The sequence below is a fragment of the Balaenoptera physalus genome, assembly GCF_965194825.1.
Source record: "Balaenoptera physalus genome assembly, chromosome: 1".
NCBI classification, from domain to species: Eukaryota; Metazoa; Chordata; class Mammalia; order Artiodactyla; family Balaenopteridae; genus Balaenoptera; species Balaenoptera physalus.
Genome location: NC_138882.1, coordinates 59,514,676 through 59,538,347, shown reverse-complemented (window position 1 = coordinate 59,538,347; position 23,672 = coordinate 59,514,676). Strand labels below are relative to the sequence as shown.

General features: G+C 37.1%; 1 protein-coding gene across 2 annotated transcripts in view; it reads right to left on the bottom strand.

Annotated features, from left to right (window-relative positions):
* TNFSF4 (TNF superfamily member 4) overlaps positions 1 to 23,672 on the bottom strand; it is a 223,977-nt gene that overhangs the window by 156,697 nt on the left and 43,608 nt on the right. The window contains exons 2-4 of one of the 2 annotated variants that reach the window (XR_014257116.1): positions 21,023 to 21,219; positions 17,515 to 17,720; positions 12,319 to 16,895 (exon numbers count right to left, since the gene is read on the bottom strand). The exons of the other annotated variant lie outside the window; for it this stretch is intronic. The gene's annotated coding sequence lies outside the window, so the exon portion shown is untranslated. Of the gene's footprint in view, positions 1 to 12,318; positions 16,896 to 17,514; positions 17,721 to 21,022; positions 21,220 to 23,672 lie in introns of those variants that run through there. 2 annotated transcript variants of the gene reach the window in all.

The window sequence follows — 23,672 nt, the reverse complement described above, 5'->3', positions numbered from 1 at the left end:
TTTAACACTGAGCAAAATAGACTCTATGCTCTTCCACAAAACAAGTCTTCTTACATTTAGAAGAATTGAAACAACAGAAATTAAAAGTTAAAAAGAAACAAGGAATATAAATCAATACCTAAAAGAAATCTGTAAAATAACACATATTTGGAAATTAAAAGATGCACTTCTAAACAACCCATGGCTCAAAAAAAAAAAAAATCACAAGAGAAATTAGAAATAATTAAAGAAAAATTAAAACACACCATAACAAAATTTGCAGAGTATATATATTATATATTAATAATTATATATATAATATATCTAATTAAATACCTAAAGGGCATTTATGGTTTTAAATACTTACATTAAAATAGATGAGAAGCCGGTTTCCAGGGTGTGGGGCCTCCGCGGCAGCCTCCACATGGCCTGGCTCCTCAGTGGCTGCTCCATGGGCTCCTGGCCGCCCTCACCGCCCTCGTGTGCTTGCCGTAGCCTCCTGGTTCATGCAGCCCAGGAGGCCCGAATCTCCTTCCTCAACGTAGCGTTCTTCGGCTTCCCGCGCCGGACCCTGCACAGATTCAGATCTTATCTCCACTTTGTACACTCCCAGGCAGTAATAGCCGGGGTCATAGTAGTGGCCTGTGGGCGGAAGCTGCGGGAATGGCACGCAGTGGAAGCCCTGTGCCTCCAGGAGCTCTGCTAGTTGCCAACAGAGAATTGGGCGGAGGTCGAGACTGGCGTTCTTTCCGGCGCCTGGTACGGGTTAAAACGTCTCTGCAGGGTTCCACGCCTACGTGCTCTGCCTTGGACGATTGCTATTGGCTTTCCTTTTACCGCTAGTCGTTGGGGAGGGCGGGCTTGCTTAGGCGCGCAGGCTCTGGGGCGTGACCAAAAAATAGGTGCATTCTGGGAAAGCAGGGAGGGCGCTGGGGGAATGGCAGCTCTGTTTTGCAGTTCAGCTCACTACTCCCTACTCGAGTACAATAGCTGAACTGAGGAAGGGGCTGTACTGGGTTATGCAAGCTGATTTTGAGAGGGGAGGGGGGAGGGAGAGCCGAAGACCTCACACTAATCACAGGAGCCCTTGTGGAAAAGTTTGGAGACGATCACATGGTCCAACCTTTCGTATTTGGCAGCCGGTACAGGCCACGGGCTAATAATTGAGCTGAAATGATGAACTATGGTGCTGCTTGCTTTCAGTTTCTGCAGAGCCCATCATGCTCCCTGGAAGAGCGGGATCTGGGGCTGGATTTGCAAAGCATTCTGGGTCAGATAAACTCTGCAAGAAACTCAATCCACCCCTTCAGAAAGTTCGAGCACTCCAGATTTTTAGTAATGAATTTACATCAGAGTGTATGTGTAGACCACCGCCCAGGGCTTAGTTCATCCAAAAACGCTTGCGTTGCACAGGCTCGGGACATCACAGTGGAGTGTGCATCCTCTGCTGTGCTCCACCCCAGCGTCTCTGGTTGTAGGTCTTCCACGCAAGCTTAGGTGGTCCTCTGCTGGGCTCCTGCTGTGAACCCAGGTGAGTTTCCACCTTTCCCCCTCCCCCTCCCTTTTTCTAAAAATAGCATCCTGATCTCCTGCTCAGAAAAAAATTAAATTGTATTTATTGTCAAATAAAAGAGATCCAGGCCAGATTGAGGACTCTATGGTTCTCCCTTCAAGATGTGTTCTGTAGATGCTCTGGGAGGTGTTCATATCCCAGATATTGAAAATAGCTTCTCATAATGGGCCCTGTGCTTGGTACCATACATGATTTATCCTGTTTTTACCACGGTAAACACCATTGTCTTCAGCATCATTTTATGAAAGAAATTAAACCATTTTAATGGGGTTTAGGCACCTCACTATTGTGCCTAATGGATAAAGCCTGCCTCATGTTTCTGGAGGATGGCTAAGAAATCAGCTAAAACATGGTAACTGACCAATTTAATTTTAAGAAGAAAGCTGTCAATGGATGGCAATCCCACAGCCTGTCTGGCTTTAACCAAGATATTTCCTCCTCAGACTGGCTCTTGCTGGATTATGCAGGCCTCCTCATCTCTTGACTAGATTCTCTGTGATGAGTTTTGGCCTTGGATCAGTTATCACATGACAGACCTACAAGGATTTTCCTTAGGGAAAAAAAAAAAAAAATAGAAGAGAGTTCTAAAATCAGTCATCTAAGCTTCAACCTTAAAAAGCTAAAAAGGAAGGTAGATTGAGTCCAAGGTATATAAAAGAGCAAAATAATAAATATATGTATGGAAGTCAATAACATAGAAATTGAACAAACAATACAGAAAATTCAAGGAAACCAAAAGTTGGTTCTTTGAAAAGGCAATACAATTGATAAACCTCTAACTAGGTGAGTAAGAAAAAAAAAGAGAGAGAAAAGGCAACAATTATCAATATGAGAAATGAGGGGATTCAAAAGAGCCAACAGACATTAAAAAGATAAGAGTATGAGCAACTTTATACCATATTAGATAAAAATGACAAATTTCTTAAAAGTCAAAAATTAGCAAACCAACAAAAATAAGAAAAAAAAGAGAAAGCTTTAAAAACCCTATATAGTCAATGAATTACATTTATTTTTTTTAATTTTTTTTCAAAAAAAAACCTTTCCACAAAGAAAACTCCAAGTCCAGATGGCTTCACTGATGAATTATATTAAATACTTAAGAAAGGACAAAAATACACATTTTACACAAATCCTTTCCAAAAATAGAGAAGGGAACAATTCCCAACTCCTTTCACAAGGCCAGCATTAACCTAATACCAAAACTAAACAAACTTTCCACAAAAATAAAATAAATAAATACAAATAAATTTTCCTCATGAACATAGATGCAAAAATACTTAACAAAATGTTAACATATCAGCCATATATAAAAAGGACAATACACCCTAATAAACACCAAAGTGGAGTTTATCTCAGAAATGAAAGGTTGTTTTAACATTCAAACATCAATGTAATCAGCCATATTCACACGTGAAGAAAAACATCTGATCATCTCAATAGATGCAGAAAAAGCACTTAAGATTAGACACCCATTCACGATAAAACCTCTCAGCAAACTAGGAATGAACTAATTCCATCAATCTGATAATAAGCATCTTTAAGAAACCTACAGCTAGTACCACAATTGATATTGAAAGATTAAATGTTTCCCCCAGACCAAGAAGGCAATGTTGTGGGTTCCCACAATTTCTATTCAGTATTGTGTTAGAGGTTCCTAGCCCATGCAGCAGTGCAAGGAAAACAATAAAATTATCCATATTGGAAATGAAGTAGTAAAATTTTCTTTATTCTTAGACAAACTGTTAGTGAATATAGACTATCTTAAGCACTCTATTTTTTTTAAAAAGGCTACTAGAAATGATAAGTGAATTTAGCAATATTACAGGATACAAAAGACAATAGACAAAAATCAATTTTATGTTTAAATAAAAATTTAAAACCAAAATTAAGAAAAAATATTTATGATAGAATGAAATAAAATGAAATATTTAGGGATAAATTTAACAAAATATGTGCAAGACCTGTACACTAAAAACTATAAAACATTATTGACAGAAATTTTTAAATGTCTAAGTAAATGAAGAAACATTCCATGTTCAGGGATTAGACTTCTCAATATTACTGAAATGTCATTCCCCCCAAACTCATCTATAGAGTCAATACAATTACAAACAAAATTGGAAATTAACAAAACTAATTCTAAAATTTATATAGAAATGTAAAAGATCTAGAATAGCCAAATTTTGTAAAAGAACAGCACTGGAGTACTTCCACTCTATGATTTCAAGATAATTCAAAACTACAGTAATCAAGACAGTATGGTATTGGCATAAAGTACACATATAGATTAATGGAACAGAATAGGCAATAAAGAGATAGAACCATTATGTTACCCACATTGCCAATTTATTTTCAACAAAGGTGCCATGATAATTCATTGGGGAAAGGAAATCCAACAAATGGTGCTGGAACAACTGATATATGTTTGGAAAAAAATAAACTTTGATCCTTTCTTTCACACCTTACACCAAAAATAACTCAAAATGGATCATAAACCTAAACATAAAAGCTAAAACTATAAAACTTCTAAAGGAAAACATGAAAGAAAATATGTTTGTGACCTTAGGGTAGGCAATGTTTTCTTACATAGAACACAGAAAACATGAACCATAAAAGACAAAGTTGTTAAAATGAACTTAATTAAAATTAAAATCTTTTGCTCTTAAAAGAGCAGATTGGGGAGGAAAGCCACAGACAAGGAGAAAATATTTGCAGTACATATAACGGACAAAAAATTTGTATCCAGAATATATAAAGAATTCTTACAACTGAATACTAAGAAGACAACCCAATTTTTTAAATGGGCAAAATATTTTAATAGGCATATCACAAAAATTACACAAATGTCTGATGAGCACATGAAAAGATGCTCAACATCATCAGTCATCAGGGAACTGCAACATAAAACCACAGTTAGATACCACTACACACCCACTAGAACAGCTAAGATTTAAAACTTATAATAACGAGTATCGATGAGGATATGGAGCAACTGAAAGTCTCATATATTACTGGTAGAAATTGAAAATGATACAACAGTGTTTTTAAAGCACTTGGGACATTTCTTATAAAGTTAATCTTACAGTTATCATATGACCCAGCAATTCCACACCTAGGTAATTACCCAAGAAAACTGAAAATATATCTCTACATAAAAACCTGTGCATGTATGTTCAAAGAAGCTTTATCCATAATAGCCAAAAACTGAAAACAACCCAAACATTCAAATATCCAAATAAATGGATAAGCAAATTGTGATCTATCCATCCCATGGAATACTAATCCACAATGAAAAGGAAGTAATTACTGTTACATACAACAACATGGATAACTTTCAAAAATATTCTGTTGAACTAAGGAAACAGAGCAAAGAATGCATGTTATTTGTTTCCATTTATATGAAATTCTACAAAAGGCAAAACTATAGTGACAGTAGATTAATGTGATAGGGAATAATGGCAAAGGGGCATAAAGGTACATTTTGGGATGATGGAAAAAGTCCATATTTTAATTGTGGTGGTAAAACAGGTGGTGTGTACAATTACTGAAACTAAGTGTATTCTTTAAAATGGTGCACTTTAACATATGTAAATTAAATCTCAATAAAGTTGATTTAAAATACCATAGATTAAATTTGTGGACTATAATAAAGCAATGCGTTGAGGAAAATTTACATCTTTTTTTAAATTGAAGTATAGTTGATTTACAATGTTGGGTTAGTTTCTTGTGTGCAGCAAAGTGATTCAGTTATATATATATATTCTTATTCATATTCCTTTCCATTATGGTTCGAAAATTTACATCTTTGAATGCTTACATTAGAAAGAAGAAATGATAAGATTAATGATATAAGCTTCCAAGTTAAGAAGTTAGAAAAAGAATAAGGAAGGAAGGAAAGGAAGGAAGGAAGGGAGGGAGGGAGAGAAGGAAACGATAAAGAGCAAAATTTATTGAAATAGCAAAGAAAGAAACAAAATTGAGAATCAACAAAGCCAAAAGTTTGTTCTTTGAAAAGGATAGTAGAAATAGACAGACTTCTAACTATGCAGCTCAATACCGTAACCATTAGTCATATGTGGCTATTTAAATGTAAATATTTATTAATTAAAATTAAATACCATTAAAGTAGTTCCTCAGTCACACTAGCTACATTTCAAGTGTTCAATAGCCACATCTGTCTAGTGGCAGCCTCACTGGACAGAGCAGAATAGAGCATTTCCATCATTGCTAAAAGATCTTTTGGACAGCACTATTCAAACAAGTCTGACCACAGAAAAGAGAAAACACGTACAAGGTCTCTGCCCTCAAGAAATGTTTGTTCTCATGAGTGAAAAAGACAAATTACACAAGAATTTATAATATGATAAAATTATAATACACTCCAATGATATAGGGAACCACATATCAGGAAGCCCAAACTTGCATCACCCTAGAGGCCTTCTTAGAGGAAGGTATTTTTAAGATAAGTATGAGTTAGCCAGAAAAAGAGCTACAAAGAGAACATGCTTGGCTAGAAGCCCTAACCCTTTGGAGACAAAAGGTGATGGTACCAAGCACATCTGCCCATCCCAAACTGGATGTCTAACCACCTAAATTTCAGTTCTACCCAACAAACATTGATTTGATATTTAAAGGGAAAAATAGAGGCTTGGAAAGGATCTTGACAGAATGGATACACTGCTAAAAACACATCTCCTTACCATGTTAATGAACAGGAGTAGGCAGAAAGAAAATGATGTGTTTATCAAAAGCTTGCTATTTCCTCCTGACCACCTGTACCCATTGCCAACCATGCTTCTCCCATGGAGATGACTATGCTTGACAAGTTCCAGGTATAGCAAGGAGGACGGTCTGGATGGACAAGAGTGATGAAAAGACAAAACCACATGTAAGAATGCAACATCCGCTTACCCTCAGCACTACCTCTCAATGGGCTATGGAGCCCTGGGTAGATGGGAGTCAGAAAAGCATATATTGTTACTTCTCTTCCTTCTCAGGAAACTGGAAGATGGTTCACACTTTCCAAAATTCAGTTAATTAGTGAACAAATATGTATTGACACTTCTGTGTTCCAGACCCTGGAGATATAATGACGAACAAGAGATTCTTTCTGGCTTCAGAAAATACAAGGGAAAGTATATGGTGCCATAAAAAGGGTGCCCAGTCTACCCTTGGGAGGTCAGGGCAGGCTTCCATGACAAAAATGCTTCCATTATATCCCTACACCATCTAATGATATGTGATACCTTATTTCCTTTAAGAAACCTGGTAAGGGGAGAATTACCTGCCTACATAGGAAAAGAAGCATTGGTGTGGAGGTCAAATCTGTCACAGTCCAAGTAAAGTCAGGTTTCCCAGGCACTGATGCGGTCTCCTACCAGGGTACCTTAGTGATAAAAACAAACATGTTGTTGACAAGGCCAGGGTTGAGTGCAAGATTCATCCAACCCATAAATCTTGAAAAACCAAGAAGCACAAGGTCAGCCAGGCCCTGATCTGCCCTGCTGCTTTGTTGAAATTTTCCTGGCCAATCATCAGCTCCCAGAGATGGAGCCCAAGCCAAAAAAATATGGGTCCCAGGAGCACAGCATGGAAATTAAAGGCAGAGTTTGTCCACATCTGACCCAAGCAAGGAGGCTGAAGAAGGGAATATGAAATGTGCAGTGTAAACCCAAGCTGGCTTCTTAACCAGAAGGAATGGAGGGAGATGAATGAATGGATGAATTAATAGAAAGAAGAGCAGAGGGAGAAGAACAGCATGTGTAACAGAAAACCTCTGAGGTAGAAGGGAAAACTAGCCTTGTGTAGGCGAAGGGTTGGGAAATGTCTCTGGTTAGAAATAAGCCAAGTACACCTCCCTGGAGTTGACCACATGACATTTATCTCCAGTTTTCAACCAAAACCAAGATCGTGCCATCAGGGTTGAAAAAGCTTTAAATTCAAAGGAAACATTTCCACTGCTCTGGGGAAGTCCACGCTAACTCTACCCTGACCTGAAGGATGATCACCTACTTTCAGGACAGGGACTAAGAAAGGTCTTTCATGGGGAAAGATCAAAAATGAGACCAAAGCAACCACGACCACAACAAAAAGAGAGAGATAAAGAGACACTTAGAAATGAACACCCACTTGCTTTCATATAAACAAGTTGAGTCAAAGTGGTGTTGAGGTGATAGATCCTATATTGTAGCCAAGAAACCCCAGAACTAAACAAATACAGTGGTTTTCCTTTCCTCCCAACAGTATGATTGTTGCAGCCTCTACCTGGTGGGGAGGGGGTGAGAAAAAAGTTCTAAACTACATAAAGATTTACTTAATGTATATAGTTCAGTCGACTGCTTTGTCTGTCTCCTTTGTTCTGTTTTGTTTTGAATTTACTTCACTTGAGCAGGCCTGAGTTGCCATGGTGAAGTAAAGAGATGGTTTTTGGCACCTCAGGAAAATTCCACCTCTTTTCCTCATCCCTCCCCTTTGCAGTCTCCTATCCTATTCCTCATGCTAATGGAGAGCTCCCACAGCCTCTTCAATCCCTTCTCCACCAGTCATTTACAAAGGGCTTTGGCAAGCATCCTTTCCGTTCTTTGTACTACAACCCTGTGAAAAAGTCACCCAAGAGATCATTTTTGCCATTTTACAAATGAGACAACTGAAAACAAAGAAGTAACATGACTCATATAGTAAAGTGGCAGAGTTCTAATGAGAACCCAGGTCTTTTAACTCAAGCCTCAGAGTTTCTTCAAGCAGATCACACTGGATAAATAAAATGAATTTTATGTCAAAAAAAAAACGTGCTGAAACCTAGTAGCTCTATAACTAGTACCTAAAAGTAATGCTTCTATACTAACAACTATGCAAGATACATCCCCAGCTGGTTAAAATATTCCTCATACATATGTGAAATCAAAAACACGAGTCACTTGGATAAATGAATGAACTATATAATGGCACTTACTTAATAATAGTTTTGGAGGACTGTAGTGGATGCTGCTATATGCCACCCAGATCCCTGCATTCAGAATTGAAGCACATTCATTGTTCCCCCAGCTTCTGTGAGTATTGGCAGTAGCTGACAGCACTTAGCTGACTCATTCTCTGGGAAATGCCCTCACTAAATGCATGAAAGTTGCCTTGCTCGTGGTCATGCCCCACTGGGAGAGCCAACCTGCATCCATTGACTAGTGAATGAGCAGTAAAGGCCCAGTTCCCTTGCCTCAAGGTGAGAAGATTCTGAAGGGATCATCCCAGCTTTAGAGTTACCCAAGGATCTTGTGAGGCCTTCGTTGTGATGGTTCCACATTTCAACTCTTCCCTCTGCCCAACCCTACTTCCTTCATCCCCCCACAAATGTTGCTTTTGAGAATACCCCTGCACACAAATTCCAGTCACCCGTAGAAGTTTTCCAGTGGAAGCCTATCTAAGATAAGCACAGTGAGACAGGCACTGTGAACTGCCTTTAAAGGACTTGGCATAGTGAGGGAGGCAAAGAAGCAAAGGGGTAATTACAGTATAGGGTGGTAAGTCTACAATGAAGCAATATATCCTGGGGATAGAGTTGGGATGGGGAGGTAATAAATTTTAGGCACAGAAAATAGCATATTTCCTCATATTTTTAGTTATAAAATACAGATGTCTTTGTTCTTGTCTCATTATACTGGCTTTGATGGCCAAGAAGGCTATGGTAATCCATTTGGGAGAGTAATGTCATGCAGAGATGAGGAGAAAATGCCAAAGGACTAGCTTAACAAGATCAAGGCTTGACATTTACATGATTTCAGGGAACTGAGGGTTTTTTTCTATTTCCTTGAAATGTTTTTCTACTGGTTTAGAACAGCCTAACTCCTAAATTCTACCATGTTTTATCAAAAGATTCACAGCAGGTAACTCATAAGTACTTTCTGTATTGACTGTTGGATTATGATCCCGGAATAAAGGCTTTTTGGGGGGCGATGCATAACAATGACTTTGCAGAAATAACCTAAATTTGTAATCATGAATGCAGAGTTCATCTGTTTCTCAGACTGTGATGACTAGATAAATTGGGATTCCAGCATGGCCCCAAAGCATGTAGGGGTGGAGGAATGTGAGGGATAGGGGAGTACAGAGTTGGTGCTGAGGGGCTCCTCAACTATAAAGACTAAGTGATTTTTAAACCCATCCTCCAAAAGCCTCAGACGGCTGAAATTACTTTTAGGCTGGTTTCTCCCAATCTCTGGAAAGCATGTTTTACTGATTTGTTTTATGAGCTCAATAAATCACTAGGCTCTTTTGATTTTTTTATGGCTGCTCAATATAATCCCTTACCTCCTCCAAAATAAGTGATGTTGATGATGATGATAGAGAGATAGAGAGATAGATAGATAGATAGATAGATAGGTAGACAGATAGATAAAATAAAATCTAACATTGATCTTTAACATCTCTGGAGAAGACCAAGCAACCCCAGAGTCCTTTATCTTTAGCCCAACTGTATTAGGGGTTTCTCCAGCCAGGAACTTCCTATGAGAAAGAGGAGGGGAGAAGAATATCAGAGGCAGAAATCCTTAGTCATTCAGAGAAGACATGAAAGATATTATCTCCCACTGGTGTTAAGATTGCACTTTATCAGCCCTTAGAGAACTCAAAGGCCCCTGGGGCACTTTGTTGTCAGGGAGGGATTTTCTTAGGGTAGGGACTTCCCCAAGAGTCTCTGTCAAGTTTCCCTCTCTGTAGTTGCCAAAAGCCAACCGTCTTAATGTACAAGTGAATTGTATTTTGTTGATTGTTGGATGTGTGAAGCTACAGGCATTAATTCAAATATAAGTCAGTGGAATTTTTTTCTGCCTTTTACTTTCAGGTGGAGAAAATCTTGTCCCACCTCCCCCAAAAAAAGAAAAACAAAATCAACATAATTTCTAGTGTGCTGGGATGAGTAAACAGTCAATCCAAACTGCTATAATTTTTGTGATCAATTTCTAAATTTTTACTATGAAGTGATCCTATTTTGGAAGAAGCAGCATGGTGTATTGAAATCTGACTGAACCTCAGGTCTGCCATTTATGGTCAATGTGACCTTGAGCAAGTTACATAGGCCACTGAGCCTCAGGTACTTTTATCAGCAAGGTGGGGATTCTAATGTCTATATCATTGCAGTTCTTTTGAAGAGCAAATGAACTGGTTTTGAAACACGTTGATTCATGTGCTTAATAGATGACAGCCAATCTTGTTATTGTAGTTTTGCTCACTCCAAATACTCTGTGCAAAAAATTCAGTCATTAAAGAAAAAAATTTGAAAAGGTTCTTGATGCCTAAATCCCTTTATATATGAAACAGTACTATTGGATGAGTTGAATTCTACAGTTACTTTCAACTCAGGCTTTCTATGATTCAGTTTTAACTAGCATATGAACAAAGCAGATAGAGAAACTATTATTTTTATATAGAACTTTAACAAATATGCTTTGATAGAAAATTAGGTGAATCAGAATACCACATTTCCCAGCATTTTGACTAATAAAAATGTGACCAAACATTGGTCTTAAAGTGTTTGAAACTAAAAGGAGTAACAAGAAAATTAAAGATTTTACAATATCACAAAATATCCCTTTATCACAAATGTCATTATAGCCCTTATCTGAAAAATGGGGTAATAATGTAATTAATTCTTTGGGTTGTTGTGAGGATTCCACTTTTTTTTTTTTAGTTTTTAAATTTTTATTATTTTTTGGCCACGCTGCATGGCATGCGGGGTCTTCATTCCCTGACCAGGGATTGAACCGGCGCCCCCTGCAGTGGAAGCACAGAGTCTTAACCACTGGACCATCAAGGTAGTCCCTCCACTTCTAAATAAATGTAAATCATTAAGCCTAAGTACCTGGCATGTAATATGAGCAAAATGAAGAGTAGCTATTAGTATTAGCTATTATAGCAAAAGCATTTCCAAACACTCCCTGATCCTTGTATGAATGGCTCCTTCATTCATTGATTAATTCATTCACCCAATATTTACTGAACACGTTGTTTGCTGGGCACTGGTCCAGTCACTGGGAATGGGGACGCAATGGTGAAGGCAAAGTCCCTGCTCTATTTGAAGTCTCAGTTCTACTGTCATCTCCTTCCAGAGCCCTTCTCCATCACTCAGTCTAGGTCACACCTCCCCATCCACCACCACCACACCACACTGTCACCCCTGCAGGTCACTAGGCTTTATTTGATTCAAAAATGCTTATGACTACCCAAAACTCTCTTGTTCATTTATTTGCTTACTCACTTCTTTCCTGTTTACCCTCCGCTCGCTTCACCCCAACCCCCACAGAACATACGCTCCGTAAAGGCGGGGACCATGACTTCTCATTTACCACTGTGTTCCCTGCACAGTGCTGGCTATTACTCACTCAGTGCTCCCATAATTCAACCCAACTTTAATAGCAAAATTCCAGAGAAGAAAATCATTTGAGCAATTCATTTGCTTTTCTTTGTAGATTCGGTTGATGTGTGGAATTTATAAAGAAAAGCTAAAAGAGTCAAGGTCATTTAACTTACAGGAGAGAGATAAACTTTAAAAATGGCCTTTGATAGTCTAGAAGCCTGGGTTCTAGTGCTGTGAGACCATGTGGAAGTCACAGCCTCTCCAACCATGTCCTTGTCTGTAAAATGGAAAGGATCATGTCCATTCTGACAAACCCACTCGTAGGGCTGTCATGTGGCAAAATACAAATATAGCTAGCATTAGGACCCTAGCCTTTACAACATGCTTTAACATGCATTTGCCCAACTGAGTCTTACAAAAGTGACCCTTTGAAGTACAGAAGGGAGGGGCTATTTTCATTTTGTTTTACAGAAGAAGATACTAATATTAGAGAGTTCTTTTGACTCTGGTAAGAAAAGAAGCAAGGAAAAGAGAAGTGTACTATAACGGTAGATACATGTCACTATACCTTTGTCCAATCCCATAGAATGTACAACACCAAGAGTGAACCACAATGAAAACGATGGACTTTGGGTGATAATCATGTGTCAATGTAGGTTAATCAATTGTAACAAATATTCCACTCTGGTGAGGGATTTTGATAATGGCGTATGCATGTGTGTGGGCAGGAGGTATATGGGAAATCTCTGTATCTTCCTCTCAATTTTATCGTGAACCTAAAACTTCTCTGAAAAAATAAAGTCTTTTTAAAAAAAAAAAAAGAGAAAAATTAAAAGAGAGAGAGAGAAGTGGCTGGGGTCAGGTGGGGAGAAAAAGGTCAAGCAGCATCTTTGCAAGATGCTATTGTTCATCACACTCCCACTTTCGTTATCTCCTGTGATCCTTTCAGTCACTCTCATCTGATTTTATAGATGGGGAAACTGAAGTGCAGAGAATTAAGGTAATGGTTTACCCACAAGTAGCCTACTGGTAAATAAAGATGACAGGTTGCAAAGCCAGTTCCTCCAACTTCAAACCCCACACATTTCATTTTCACCACGCTGCTTCCAAGAAATGATCAAGGGCAAGAAATCTGGCAAAAGAGAAACATGCTATGAAAAGAAAATTAAAATCACCAATCGTTTTTAAACAAAGGAGGATTATCAACTCTTTTTTCTTTTCCCAGATTTAACTGAACTCTGGGTGGGGAATGTATATGGAGTAACATGAGGATTAGCTATGAGGAAGAATTTAATAACAGAGACAGTGATTTAGCCACTAATGAGGTTATGAGGGATACCCTTGGAATATAGCTTTAAGATGCGATTAAACCCTAACATCGAAACTTCCATCATTCCAGGAAAAGTTGAATGAGAATCTGTGTGAAGACAAAGGGACGGATGTTAATTTAAAGTTCCTAGCTGTCATCCTTGATTTTTATAAAATGGAACTATCTTTTTAAACTGTAAAAGATATGTTTTTACACATTTTTTTAAATTCAGAAGTGAATAATATAGGAAGTACTCCACAAACTCCACTCAGAAGCCCCTTCCCCAGAGACAATCATCGTTAACAATTTGATATTGTGCCTTCTACACTGTATTTATTTTACCTAAATGTGATCATTCTCTACATACTGTTCTCTAACCGTTTTTTTCCACTCCATATCATAGACAATGTTCCAGGTGAAAAGATAAATCTACCTTTTTCTTTTCAATAGTGGACATACCATAATTATTATTTTCTTCTTATTGAATAATTTAATACAGTAATATTTTCAGGAGAAAAACAGATTGTTTCACCAATTTCTTTTCATTCTCCTGTCCAGTTTCAACCACCCACAGAGTTTTAGTTGTTCCTACTTTATAGGTGTGAAAACAGTCATTTCTTTCTTCCCCAGAAGCTTTGGTCACTTGGTCCACTAATTCTGTGTATGTAAGAAATATTGACATGAAATAAGTATTCATTTCTAGAACAAAAATTTCTCCAGGTAAAGGTTGTGGTATTTTCTGCTTCACATAGAACTTGTGAAAAATAAAATCTTTAATGCATGAGATTCAAAATTAATATCCCATGGCCACAGAAGTGACCACAATCTCACATCACAGCAGTACTTAAGAGTTCTTATAAACCAAGTAAAGGAGCTGAGATTTTATTCTGAAGGTAATGGGAATTAGTGGGGCATGAATGCATTTTTAACTGGGGGAGAGCATGATCAGATAATTGATACAGGAAGATCTCACTAGCTAAAGATAATGGTTTAGAATGGGGAAAATCCAGGGGCAAGGAGACCCAGTTACTCACGAATGACAAGTCTTTATTAAGGTATTGTAACCGTAAAACCAGCCTGAACTGACCCTGTCCTGTTCCTAACCAGAACTAAGTTGTTTTTCAGAGACAACAGAGCAAAACTAAATCATGCAGCCAACAAATGCACAGAGGAGAAAATTTTGTCTTTAAATAACACCAGGAACTAAAGTTTCTCCCCCACCATGGAACCAAAAGACCAGAACATGACCAGAACCCGAATGCCAGAATCCTTTCAGAAGCGAAGGGTTTTTTGTCCAGGAAGATCCCGTGCTGAAGCCTCTTTACCATATCTTACCATACACGGCCAAGTCCTGAAGCCCTCCAATTGAACCCTGCCCCATACCAACCAGTGCTTTCACATACCAACCCATTCTACCTTAACTCATAAAAATTTGACTGAACCCCAGATCAGGGAAACAGACTGAGAGCCTTGCCTCCTGTCTTCTTGTCGGTCGTGTTCTCACTAAAGTGTTTTCTTTTCTCAGAAGTCAGTGCCATAGTATTGGCTTCTATGTGCATTGGGCAGAGAGCCCCATGCTTAGTAACAGTATTAAGTATTATACCTTATTCATACTTTACCTTTATTTTACTTTTTTAAAATACTTTACTTACTTTATTAAGATATTAAGTATTGTTGAGGCAAGTTGATTCTGAGCCTTGATATAATTACTGTTGACAGAAATATTGTAGGCGAGCAAAACTTGACACCCCAAAATGTCTCTCTGGTATGTGGATTATTTCAAACTGAAAACAATCAAGGCCCAAAAGATTCAGGAAGAAACTTTGACCTTCCCGCTGCCAACTGCCTGAAGATAGTAGATAGAAGCCTTGTTCCAGGAAGGGAGCTGTCACAATAGATAATTATAGTATGAACTAGGTTTGTAAACAGGGATGAACCTAGCAAAGTCTGTTTGTTAAAATTCCTCTGTGTCCCATTGTCTCTGCATGGCCCAGCAAACATTTGTTTACCAAACATTTGCTTTTCCGTCTCCACTCAATGGCCTTCCTCCCCTGTGAAGTCCTAAACTCCTACCCCCAACATCTTCTTTTGTCTTTAGCTGAAGATGATATTTAAGGTGAGGGTTTCAACCTTTTTAGCAAGTTATTTAATTTTTCTGGGTCTCTCCCATGTATACATGTTTTTAAACTTTTGTGTGATTTTTCTCCTGTTAATCTGTCTCATGTCAATTTAATTCTTAGACCAGCCAGAAGAACCTAGAAGGGTAGTGGAAAATTTCTTCCTCCCCAACAGTATAAATACAAACTCTGGCCTCTCCTTCTAAAATGTCCCTTGCCCTCAGTAAATTGCCAAAGATACCAACCTCCACTTCCAAGAGGGCTTAATTACGTGGCTGTAGGCTGGAAGCCTGTTTCTCACCACATGAACCTCTCTCTCCAGAGGGCTGCTTGAGTGTCCTCATGACATGGAAGCTAGCTTCCTCCAGAGCAAGCAATCCAAGAGAGAAGGCAAGAAGGAAGCCATGTGCTTTACATCCTGGTGTCAGAAGTCACACAATGTCATACATACCTTATTCATTTCATTAGAAGTAAGTCAGTTAGTCCATCCGACACTCAATGGAAGAGGAGTTAAGTGCCATCTCTTGAAGAGAGGAATGTCAAAGAATTTTTGGACATATTTTAAAACCCCCAGAGGAGTCTAGTTTCAAATCCAGATTGATACATATGAGAGTCAGAGGCTTAGGGGACTGTGGGACATAATTCTCCAGGAATTCACAAAAGCAAATGAGAGTTCTTTAGACTTTCACAGTCCATAGAACTGGGAGGATTCAGTTTAGTTTATCTAGACATCTGAGAGGCAGGGAGGCCAAATGATATTTCAGTTATACTATTAACCTCCCCATGTTATCAAATGTGTTACTGAGAGCATGAGATCTAATTCTTTCCTGTTAATTCTCAAAATTATGAAAACATGCAAAGTATTTCATTATTTCCACATATCCCAATTTTTAATTCCAACTGAAATCTGGCATCTATGTTAGCATTCAGGGAGTGTTCTGCTCTTTCTGGAAAGGATTAGATGTATGTTAGTTGGAGAAGGTGAACCTTTAAAATGAGCCTTTGAGTGCCTGGATCCCCTTTTCTCTTCAGGCTTTTGTCAAAGGCAGGTTTAGCTCATGTGTGTGGGTATGTGTGTGTTTACTTGAAATTAGACTGAGAAATTACGTTGTTTAACCAGTTTATTGTACCAGTTGGACACTGTAGGGTAAAGGCAGGAATAAATTTTACTTTTTATCACCACTGCTCCCTTTAAATGCTCTTTTATTAATTCACGTACCCTCCCTTCAATGAAATCTCAATCAGATCTCATAGCTTTTCCAATCACCCTCAGATAATAAAATATTACTCTATTTTGTCTAGTCTAAGATGAACATATTTTTCCATTTTAATATCTCATCTCTGAATCTCAAAGTCATCTTGTAGTCATAATTGGAAGGGATTTTTTTCCCCAAGTGTTATATAAAATAATGGAACATCTTATAATCAATAGCATCTTAGACTCAATGAAATTTAATAATCTCTTTTTCCAGGTATTAAAAACCCTAGTCAGTATAATAATCAAAATCCTATTCTCATCAAATTTAAAACTTCTCTCTTCTCTGATCTCTAGCCTACTTCAGGCTTGGAAGCCTATAATGAAAGAAGATGGGGATGGTTAGAATCATCTTCAGCTCTTATTCTGCCTTCTCCTTGACTCCCTAGCTGATGCTTTGGGACCTTTCAGGGATTGGAGTGAGGAGACTGAAAAGAAGTAAAAGTAAATATAGTATTATTTCACAGTACAGTTATACTCTGGTATAGGTATTCTCTCTGTGAGGGATGTTCTAAATGTCAATTCTTTCTTTCTTGGAGTGGTTTTGTGGCTTTTTCAGAGACAACTTCCATCATTGGGGATCTCTCACCTACAGTTCGTTTGACGTACACTATGCCTCCTCTTACAACTTCCCCTTTAGCCACTGGGAAGGGCTAAAGGAAGGGTAGTGGAAAATTTCTTCCTCCCCAACAGTATAAATACAAACTCTGGCCTCTCCTTCTAAAATGTCCCTTGCCCCTCCTTTGGATTTACTCCTCTTGTGTGGAGTCCCATTCATAACAACCCAATACATTCCCACCTCGGGGGCCTCATGGGTTCATGGGAAATTCAAACATCCTTTGTCACACCAGATGCTAGAAGTTGTAGTGGATTCTGACAGAGCCCTTTTCCCTCACTGTGCTCCTAGTCAGCAGAGCTCAGGCCACTGACTCTCACCTTTAAATGTTGTAGTTGTGAGTCAGATGCCAGTCCTTGCATGGAACATGTGAAAAACTCTCCAAATGGTTCTCTAGAAGCATCATCACTGGGTCTGAGAACAGTATCTCATTAATTGCCTCTTGGAATGGTCAGTCTTAGGCAACTTCACTTCTGTTTCAGGTTTCATCATCAATTTTAAGACAAACACACTCATACATAAAATGCTAAGAAAGAAAAAAGGTTTATTTATTTTTTTCTACATGTCATAGTGCTTTTTATTTTCTATTTAATGTCACTTTACATATACAAAAATTTAAATTTTTAGCATGAATTTTACCATTATCTTTATAGTGTGCATAGCTAGTTTTAATTTTTTTTGTTGAATTATAGCTAATTTACAATATTGTGTTAATTTCAAGTAGACAGCAAGGTGATTCAGTTATACATATATATATATATAATTTTATTTATTAAATCAATTAATTCTCTACTTTTTCCCAAAAAAATGCTGAGAAACTGCTCACAATAAAAGATATAACAATAGGGTGAGATACAGTGACTATCTACTTTATGCTGGGTCCTTTATGTTACTGTTGATATATTGAGAAGGACAAAACATCACTAATGTAGTATGCCTGCCAAGAATGCATAACCCAAATTTAATCATGAGGAATAGCAGACAAAGACTCAGAATATAGAAATCAAAACAAACTATCAGCTTTCTTACTGACAAAGATAATTTGGGGAATGCAGAGGCCAAATGCTAATACTTCCTAAAACTTGGCTCCTGAATTAATCAGACTTAACACCAGTCCCTCCCCTCAATGCATGCATAAACCATAGGCCTCTTAATTCAGGAAACAATGTCTACCTCATTAAGCTTGTCAAATGGAGGAAAGGAGACTAGAATACCCTGGCTCTGGGGTAGGCAGATTGAAAAGAGAAAAGAACCCAAAAGCAGCTAACATACACATGTCCACACAGTACCCAGATAGCACAAATGGCAACTTTGGAGATAGAGATACCTTCTCTAGGTGGATCCAGACCCTCTTGCACAGGGTTTAGACTCCACAAAATCTTTGTTGGAATTAATCCTTCCTTCAGGTAAACCTAACTCTTCCAGGGCACAAGGCCTGAAAGTGCAGCTGAGTTTCAGTCCTCTACTCACCACTGGCACAGATGGGCAGCCCTGTGCAGGTGGCAGCCCTGCATGCCTAATTCTTTCTCTCAATCTCACTGAAAGATTGAGAAGGACAGAATGTAGGGAGGATATTCCCTTCCATTTTCTAATATACGGTTGAAAATTCTATTTCAGTGGCCTATGTAGGGATTCTGGGAAGAAGAGAAAATGGTCCCCTCTATGTAAGGGATGTTGATACATTAAAGATATCAATTTACCTCCCATGATACAGTTTATTTTTTTCTTCTTATTCTGAACGGTCTAGTCATTTAGGTTTAGGCGTATCTGTTGTATGTAGATAGCAATATTTAGATTTTGTAATTAGGGCCCAGCCCAGGAATTTTGTCTTATAACAGGGATATTTGCAGCATTCATATTAATTACTCTAAGTGATATGTCTGATATGACTACTATCATTTTGTATGCTTTCTATTTTTATACACTTTGCTATTTCCCTTCTTTATAATTCTATCTTTTGCTGCATTGACTTTTATTAGCTTTTTCTTCTTTTCTAGTGATTTACTAGTCATACATCCTATTATCCTATTGTCGTCTTTATATAATAATTATTATAATAAATATATTTGAGCCCTTATTTCTAGATCAAAATCAATAATGATTTCCATCTGTGAAATATGACAACCTCCCCTCTGCCTATCTCATAACCTTTAACTGAGTTTTCTAATGTAAATTATTCTATTTCTTCTTACCTTGGGTTCTTAGCATATCTTCTAAGAAATAATATTTTCATTTTTATTGTTTTATAAACTTAGTAACAACTCTAAAACTTACTGGCCTCTCTGCTTACCGATTTTCATTTTACACAATTCTTCCCTTTCTTGAGCTCTTAATTTTGATTCACTTCTCAGCCTACTAAACCAAAAGAATACTTGCTAATTCAGGATGTAATTGTTGGAACCCAGGGCAGGCATCCCCAAAATATGCCTTAATGCCATAATGATTATTTTGAATTTAAGTTACTTAAGAAATAGCCTCAAAAAGAGACATGCATCCCAATGTTCATTGCAGCACTACTTACGATAGCTGGGACATGGAAACAACCTAAATGTCCATCAACAGAGGAATGGATAAAGAAGATGTGGTACATATATACAGTGGAATATTACTCAGCCATAAAAAGGAACGAAATTGGGTCATTTGTAGAGACATGGATGGACCTAGAGTCTGTCATACGGAGTGAAGTAAGTCAGAAAGAGAAAAACAAGTATCATATATTAACACATACATGTGGAATCTGAAAAAATTGGTATAGACGATCTTATTTACAAAGCAGAATAGAGACACAGTCGTAGAGAACAAACGTATGGATACCAAGGGGGAAAAGGGGGGGTGGGATGAATTGGGAGATTGAGATTGATATATATACACTATTGATACTATGTATAAAATGCATAACTAATGAGAACATATTGTATAGCACAGGGAACTTTACTCAATGCTCTGTGGTGACCTAAATGGGAAGGAAATCCAAAAAAGATGGGATATAAGTATACGTATAGCTGATTCACTTTGCTGTACAGTAGAAACTAACACAACATTGTAAGGCAACTATACTCCAATAAATATTAAAAATAATAATAATAATCACCTTAACTTCCAAATAGAATGCCTTCACATTTTTGAAAACTAGTTCATTTGTATATATAAACCAACATTGTCTACAGAAGATTTTGTTTGTGCTCCAAATATGCTAATGTCATTCCCAGTTGAAACTGTCACATACTAAAGGTTACACATTTCTTTCTTTTTAAATAAAAAGTCAGATCATCACTGAACACCTTAATTAAAAAAAAAAAAAAAGAAAGAAAGAAATAGCCAATACAGGAGGGACAATCTGATCCTCCCCTCTGTCTCCCTGAGAGCAGGAAATAAATCTCTCATGTGAGAGGTGCCCTCCCTGTACCAAGAGGTAGAATGACATCCTTATCACCAGAGGTAGGGAATTCAGGGCAAAGAAGGCTCTATAAAATACCTGTTACCGCTTTACTAATTTACTATTCACATCCAAACACTGCTTAAATTTCTTACTAATTAACTACCCAAATCTAAGTTTCTTTGTCCTGGTTATTTCTCTCAAATTTACTGTTTCTTTGTCAAAAAAAAAAAAAAAAAAATATATATATATATATATATAAAAGCTGCCTGCTTGGACACTTTTTAGGTCCCATTTCTATGAGACCTTTGTGCACACAATTTAATATTTGTTTCTTTTTCTTCCGTTAATCTTTCTTCTGTCAATTTTAGTATTAGTCCAACCACAAGAATTCAAGAGGAGTAACTGGAAAATTCCCTCCTCGCTGATAATATGTTATTGACTCTACTCACATTATTTTCTCAGCCTTCAATGCCCTCCATTTGATGATAGCCAACTTCCTATTCTGTATTCTCAAGACACATCCATTGGGCATACTTCTGTTATGCAACTTATTTCATTCTGCGCATGCATTACTGGAATGTAAGCTCCTTAAGAGCAATTTCTTTCTCTGTCATCTCTACTTTCTTTCCAGTGTGCTGCAAAGAGCCTGGAAGGTACGAAACAGAGACTCAGTCACTGTTGAAAGAAGCAAATCATTAGCTGAATTATTTAATATTTGATCACTGAGAACACTGCAGTACTTCTGCGTATTGTGCTGTAATGCTGAATTTGTAGACAGAAACATAGAGGAAAAAAGGCTGAATGACATCACAGTTGGAGATACTAACCCCTTCAAGGAGCCATTCATCTGATAGTCAAAGCCACACTCTCCAAGTGAGGTATAATCAAGAAGAAGGCTGAGCACCAAACGTGTGCTATGCCCACACTTAAATGGGAGGAGAATGGAGTGAAGAGGAGGAGAAGTAGGCAGCAGGGTGAATCAACACTGTGGAAACTTAAGTGGAGAGAGTCAAAGATGGCAAAAGTGGTCAACAGTAACTAATAACAAAGAGATATAGGAAGGATGAAGGATGAGATCAGAAGCAAGGTCATTAGAAGTTGATGATCTTGTTTCCCACATTTTTTTACATGGTTATCTTCTCTGTGCTCATCAGTTGTGATTTAAAACTATGAATACTTAGATAAATAAAGGCTCTAATCAGTCTAGGTACTTGCTGAGATAAGTCAACTAGTATATTTGAAAATTCAGTTATAGTCACATGCATGGTAAAAGGATTTTTAAAATTAATCTGGCATTTCAATCCCTCTCTATCTCAATCCCCTAAAAGTTGCTTTAAAAGATTAAATAAATGAATTCAAATTTCTTTTAGGGTAAAATTCTCATCTTTAAGAGTAGACAGTCCAGTCATCAAGGAAAAAAGAATATCAGATAAATATCATGGGGGAGTTCTTCACCTATTTGTGTTTAACCACAGCCACTTCAGGAAAAGACTACTGGGGATTTAGAAAACCTCATGAAATAAACCACATTGTAGACATATGTGGAGGCAAAATACATATATATATATATATATATATATATATATATATATATATATATATATATATATATATATATCTCACTCGAGTATATCCTAAATTGTAGAGGCACATGATGAAAGGGAGTCTACTCTTGGTGCAAAAACTGATTCTTTGGCAAATTTTCAAGGGCAAGAAGGTACTTATGACTTTCTACAATAAGATATATTTAAACTTACTGTTTTATCACTGAGTAGCTTTTCAAAGTTGTATCAATTTTCTCTAAAATACTTCGTACTCAGAAGTTCTTCACTTTCACAGATTACACTAGATGTTTCTAAACGAAAACCTTTTTCAAGTGAGAAAACTCCAGATCTAGAAGGAAACATAATGTAGCTTACTGCCAAAACTACATGATTATTAGTTTATTTATTTGTTGAAACAAACATGTATCAAGAACTTACTATATTAAAGTGTAGTGTACATCACTGTTGCTCAAACCATCTATGGTAGAGGACCATTTTTTCCCCAATCCATCATGATTTTTCAAAAATGTAATAAGAATAAATTACTAAACAAAATAACATCAAAAAAGGAAGCCCAACTTTTTATTATTAAATTCCACAGAATAAAATTACATTCTCAAATTACCTTTATAATGTTCTAAATATTTACTCTCAATTCCTATTCTTATCTGTTTGCCACACCCCCTATCCTGTTCCTTAGGCAGGGCTGGGGGTATGGTGAGAATATGCTTAGTGCTTTAACCAACATAGGCATTTGTGTCTCAACTCAATGGAGGCTTTCATTCTTACAGTCAAAAGAAATTCAAAAATACTCCTCCCATTGGCATAACCAAGAGTACACCAATTACAGAAGAAAACAAACACATAGAAAGAAAACTTGTGTAGAAAGAGTACACAATCAGGCTTCTTTTATGCACTATAATCATCACAGAATCAGAGAAAAAACTTTCAGGCATTTCCAGGACTTATAAAAATTTTTGAGAGCTAAAATATATTAACTGACTCCAAAAAATAAACACAGAAAGTAAAATTAACAAATGTTAAAATCTTAAAAATATAGCATTGATTATTAAATTAATGATTATCAATTAATTGATTAGTAATTTTTAAATTTAGTGTTCATAAAATATCATTATATTTGAAAACCCTTTTTAAGTTACATGCTATCACTTTCCAATAGCAGCAAGAAATCATAGCTAGTGGTATTTTAAGGGAGTTATTTGCAGCTAAGTTATTTAAAAAGAAAAAAAAATCCTTTCAAAAATTTTATAGCCAAAAAAAGTTTATATGGGTTATGAAGACATCTTAATAAATCTGAAATGACATGGGACCTGAAAAATCTTTTTAAAAACCCTGTCCACAAAGTATAAACACGTTGACTTTTTGTTAAACGAATGAATGAATTTAGAAGGCACACTTTGGAAAGACTAGAGGAGAAGCAACAGGACACTTGCGTTGTATAAGGGCTTGTTGCAGAGAGCAACATTTATAAGCAGAGAATGGAGATAACGCTGGAATACAAGATCAGACATCTGCAACATCCATGGTAGGAAAC